The sequence below is a fragment of the Cyprinus carpio genome, chromosome B22 (assembly GCF_018340385.1).
Source record: "Cyprinus carpio isolate SPL01 chromosome B22, ASM1834038v1, whole genome shotgun sequence".
In the NCBI taxonomy this organism is placed as follows: domain Eukaryota; kingdom Metazoa; phylum Chordata; class Actinopteri; order Cypriniformes; family Cyprinidae; genus Cyprinus; species Cyprinus carpio.
The window spans coordinates 17,029,473-17,035,658 of NC_056618.1; positions in this window are offsets into that span (position 1 = coordinate 17,029,473).

The window sequence follows — 6,186 nt, forward strand, 5'->3', positions numbered from 1 at the left end:
AGTCAGGAAGACTCAGTTCTGTGCATCTGAGAAGTGTTTCCACATCACATCAGATACTGAGGAACACATTAGTAGTATTTTACCATGCATCATACGTCTTTGGGAGGCGCTGGACTTTCAAACACGTTCAAATGCACAAACTTCCCCCTGCGCAAACCTCTGCTCTCTGATTGGCTGTCTGCTCGTCGGCTGGGTGTTGGGGTCTGTGCTCCAGGGACACAGATATGATTGCTGTGGTTTGTTAGGAGGCACCTGGTGGCAGCCGTGTTGTACGTTCTGTTCAGAGCCTCGATGGCGGGTCAGACAGAATCCACACACATCTGACACACACACAACCAGGGGTTAACCTAGATTAAAGACACTCTTCACCTCAATGCACATTTTCATTCTTTTGCTTGACTGGAACAGCAGCTACGCTACTCGTGTCTCTCTCTGGTTCTGTATCTAGGAATCACACAGGCTTCAGCCCTTACACACACCTGAGATGAACTTGAACTGAGGTTTCTCAGCAGCTGACGGCTCGTTCACGTCTGAGGACGCCGATCGAAGCAGCGCTGTCCTGACAGAAGAACAACAGCCACACACACACACACACACACACACACACACTACGGGGAAACTCACTGACCTGTGCAGGGGCGGTCTGGGCTCAGGGTCACGGGGTCACGGGGTCACTGCTCACAGCTGCTAACAGGTCAACAGTCACTGATCAAATCACACACATGATATTAACACACACGTGTGTCATACATACAGTAATATATAGCAAATCTCATCTGTGTGACTGTTTACATGTTCCTATATTATCGGCCAGCTCTATACACGCAGTTGAATATACAGTACAGCAGGATATATAGCTAAACATAAATATTATATCACCAGGCTATTTATATAAAGTATAGTTAGATATATAATAATGCATAAACTATATTATCGCACAGCTCTATATGTAAAGTTGGATATATATAAAAAAGTCAACTATATAATTGCTCAGGTCTATATATAAGGTTAAATATATAGTATAGGTGGGTATATAGCAAAATATAAACTATATAATCACACAACTCTATATATAAAGTTGTACACTAGCGGTCAAAAGTTTTGAACAGGAAGATATTTAATTTAATGTTTCTGAAAGAAGTCTCTTCTGCTCACCAAGCCTGTGTATAGTACAGATGGTTATATAGAAAAATGTAAGTATTACCCAGCTATTTCTCTCACATTTGGACGGTTACTGTAGTTGGATATATAGTGAAATGTGAAGTATTTTATCAGCCATGTGTTGATTGTGTGTGATCAGGTGTATTGTGAGGAGTGTGTGTGTCTCGTCTGTGAACAGAAGACTCTTCTGAGGAGCCGCTGAAACACACCTGTCTTCATCAGCTCTCTCTCTCTCTCTGATTTTCTCAGTCTCTCTCTCCCGCATTACACTCACACGGTCAGTGAGAACTACATCAGCTATGTCAGCTACACAAACTGTGTGAACTTCAGCTACAGAAACTATAAAAGACAGCTGTGGAGCTGCAGCAGTGTGAGTTTAACCTGGAGAGCACAAGAAGAGCCTGCGTCACGCTGGAGTCTGGGGGAGGGGCTAAAGGAGCGCAGAGGGGGAGGGGCTGTGGAATGCATCGGTGACGTCACAGCTGCAGGATCCTCCGCCCACAGAATATCACTCCAGACTCAGATCTGAGCCCGATTCAGACCCACACGATTCGCTTTGATGTCACATTATATAAACAATCACACACGTGTACGCGCAGACTGAGAGTGTCTGTGAGGAACATGTGTTCAGTTAGTCATTAACAGCGTTTATTATCTGTGCATACGTGCATCAGATGAAGTTTCTGTAGTGATCAGCTTCTGTTTGAGGTAAAGGTACAAACACTGATACTCTGAACACAAGCAGAACTCATCCGCCACCATATAATTCATAATAATAATAACCCGTACGAAAGGTAACTGTGGTTTCATTTGTAGTAAAAGCGTATCCAGGGTTTTTTTTTTATTATTGACTGCTATTTGTATGACTACTACAAACACTTTATGGTTAGTGTAGCGAAACCATGGTTATTTGTTGTTAACATGATTTAACTACAGTAACCATGTTTTTTTATTATTATTATTTGTGGTTAATTTTCGTCAGGGACTCGGCTGATAGTTAGTAAATATTCCAAGGCAGCCACAGGGAAAGAGAAAGAGATTAACGCTGTTTAATCAGAGACTCAGGATTAAATAAAGAAAAGAAAAGAAGTCCGTCATCATCCTGAGGCGGACTGTCTGCTGGACACACTGCAGAGAGACGCTGCATCCGCGGAGAATCACCACAGAACGGTGAACTCTGAACGGTCTCACAGAACCTAAGAATCAGCGGAGTAATGATGCGAGTCCCGTGATCTCACAGAAGAAGTGTTGTCTGATCTCTGCGCGGAGCACACATCAGGATTCATCAGTTCAGTGCGCTGTCACTGGAGCACACAAGGTTTTCAGGAAGGTGTTTCAGCGTAGAAGGACATTATACTTAGTGTACAATTGTTAATATGCAAAATAATTTATAGATTGTGTCATGGTTAGTGATCGTCCTAATGCTGTACCTGAGGAATATGCTCCAATACATGAATTTTTATAATATTCTTATTTTACCTTGAGTTTGTTATGATGATTATTCTGTGCCATTTCTAATCGCTTGCTCAATCATTCCAAAAAGCTTTTAATAACAAAGCCAAAACTGAATGTTTTTTACACACATGAACTGGAATATAAATGATACATTTAATGGACAAAATGCAAGCTTGTGAAAAGGTCTTTATCTGTGTGATTTTGTCTTTAATCACATACTGCACTGTGCTTCAGATAAAACTCATTTTGACTCAAATGTTGTGAAAACAGCAACGCTGCAGAACTTTAACCATGTTTTTCTTATAACAATTAAGATGTTTTACTTTTCAATAACAAATGACTTAATCAAACCATACAGTCATTTGTATATTTTAATGACTTTAATTTTGCTGATTAAAGACAGCAACTGATTCTGTTAAAGTTTTATTAACACCTGTATTAATATAAAATACATGGTCAGGTTTAAAAAAATAAATAAATAAAAACAGGTGAAAGCTACACGAGTGTCTACTTTGTGTGTGTTTAGGGACAGGCCTACTTATCAAAACACAAGCAAGCACATGTCATAGGATTTCTGTGGTAAATAATATCTCTTATGGGTCTAAAACCTGTTAGAAATTCCTATATGAACAACGAATGGCAAACAGAGATTTATACACCATGAACAAACTCAATGAAAGCAGTCTAAATGTTGGGAGAAGAAACATGCTTCCAAATCAGTGCGATCATGTTGTTTATACCCACTGCAGAACAAGCCATTCATGACCCACATGTTTTAATCTGAGTATTAATATCCACCAACCTTTACCCATCAAACATGTTTTATCAGGGCGTGCTTGGTTTGATCACCTTTGATTATCTTGATTCCAAAAGTGTGGTTTCAGGAACAACATGTAGTGAAACTTTAATACTGGTTAAATAATACAACATTTGTATCAAATAGTACTCATGACTTGAAGCGTCTTGTCATCTTTATATCGTCTCCAGCTTCGTGAGGGTCGTGAGCTGCTGAAAGGCTAATAATAGGCTACATTTAATCATAAAAATGTAAAATTACAGTAAGAAAATAACTTTAAAATGACACCAGTTGAATTAAACACGTACTAGAGAGAGTTGATATTTTAGTTTGTTTACCTGCATGTCATGTGACCATTGACCACATCAGAGAAAAGCACATGCTGTTTTTAATTCACTTAAACTAGAAATAATAGGGTTCAACTGACAAAAATGGTCATTATAAAAACAACGCAAAATTACAATAAATAACTGATTTTAACATTAAAAACTCTTTTTTTACAATCACTGACTCTAGTCACTTTTTCAAAACTCTTCTCACAGTTCTTCTATCAATCTTTCAACTGGACAGCAGTTCATTTCAAAATGCACTAAAACACTCTATTAATGTCTCAAATCAAGCCATTCTTTCATCACACTAGCAAAGGTTTTTTTACCAAACACACTTGAGTGAACGCTGGCGTGTTTGACTGCCGCTGCTCTTTGGGTCCTTAAGTTGAAATTTTAATATAGTTTTACAGATTTATCTTCATGGATTAGTGACTCTTAAATGTGCCGAAATTTATGTCATACTTCACATTGGATTGGATTGCTTAAAGGAGATTAACATCGCTGCACTCACCGTGACATGAATCTAGGCCGTATGTTTTATTGTGAACATCATCGTGGGACCGGCGTGTGTGGAATTTAAGTGCGACTTTCTGGAGGATACGGTGAGAATGATCTGTCTCCTGCTGCTTCTTTTGGCCCTTTGGAATTTTACTACCTGTCCTCGCCACTCACAACAGAGATCTCTTTGTTTCTCTGATATGGTCCGATCTTATTCATTTTCGGAGTTGCGGAGTATGAACTCCTCGGATCGTTTGTCAGATGGAATATACAATCATTGCGCTGCACTTGGAATCGCGCGTCGCCGTTATATTCATCAAGGGTCAAAGCGTCGATATTTTTGCAGCCGACAGACTGACCAGTCTGATAACAACGAAATACCAGTCATCTTGAAGATGATGAGCTCGCCGCGGCCCTGAACCACCGTGTGCAGGCTGGTCTCGGGCGGCCCGGTGATGGCGCTGGGTGCTCCGCCGCTCCCGTACGCCCGCCACAACAAGGGTCACACTTTTGACCTTGTATATGGTTTCTCTGTGTTTAATTTGGAGATTCTAGATTCGGGAATTTCTGACCATTATTCATTAATATTTGAGTCTGTGTTTACCTGTCCCCGCCCTACATACGTTCAGCCTTCATGTAAATTAAGGTCTATCCACTCGTCTACTGCCAATCTTTTTTCAGAATTCTATCAAATGCATTTTTTGAATGATGTATCAATTGGGCCTGATACAGAATCTTTGGTAGAAGCTTTTAATGAGTCTTGTACATTCACACTTGATAATGTTGCTCCATTTAAGTTCAGGAGGATTAAGAGTGTCTCTCAGCCTTGGTTAAATGATGAAACTCGCGCTCTCAGGCAAGAGTGCAGAATAGCTGAGCGAAAATGGAAACAAGATAAGCTTCAAGTCTCTTATGGCATCCTAAAAGAATGTTTGACAAATTATCAGAGAGCTGTTAAGGATGCAAAAGCCAACTATTTTTCTACAGTGATCTCTGAAAATGCAAATAGGCCGAAAGTTTTGTTTAAGACAATTAATTCGGTTTTAAATCCAACAGAAAACATTGTTCTGGAAGCTTCAAAAGAGAACTGTGAATTATTTCTACACTCTTTTACTCATAAAATTGAGCAAATCAAATGTGGAATTATACCTGTTCCATTTGATCAACCTCAAACTACTCCAGTTACCAGTTCTCTGACTAATTTCGAACTAGTTACATCAGAACAAATAGCAGACATAGTCGCTAAGCTGAAGTGTTCAAGCTATAAGCTGGATTCACTTCCTACACGTCTTTTTAAAGAAGTTTTTATGACACTTAATGCCAGTGTGACAGCTATAGTCAACAGCTCATTAGCAAGTGGCATTTTGCCTAGTTAGCTTTAAGCATGCAATTATATACATCCCCTTTTGAAGAAAGCTTATCTGGATCCGGCAATACATGATAATTACAGACCGATCTCCAAATTGCCTTTTATTTCTAAGATTTTGGAGAGAGTCGTCTACTCTCAGCTCTACTCCTATTTAAATGCATTTAATATTTTGGATACATTTCAGTCTGGTTTCAGATGTTTGCACAGCACTGAATCTGCATTACTTAGGATCAAAACCGATATCTTATTATCTATGGATTCAGGTTCGCCAGTGGTCCTAGTTTTGTTAGATCTCAGTGCTGCGTTTGATACAATTGATCATGATATTCTTCTGAAACGTTTAGAATGCATGGTGGGCATTCATGGGACAACCCTTCAGTGGTTTTCTTCCTATTTAAAAGAAAGGACTTTCTCTGTGAACATGGCCAATTTCTCTTCTGCTTCGTCTCATTTAAAATGTGGTGTCCCTCAGGGGTCAATTTTAGGACCCCTGTTATTTTCATTGTACATGCTTCCCCTGAGTTCCATCTTTCAGAAGTATAGTACATCCTATCACTGCTATGCCGACAACTCCCAAT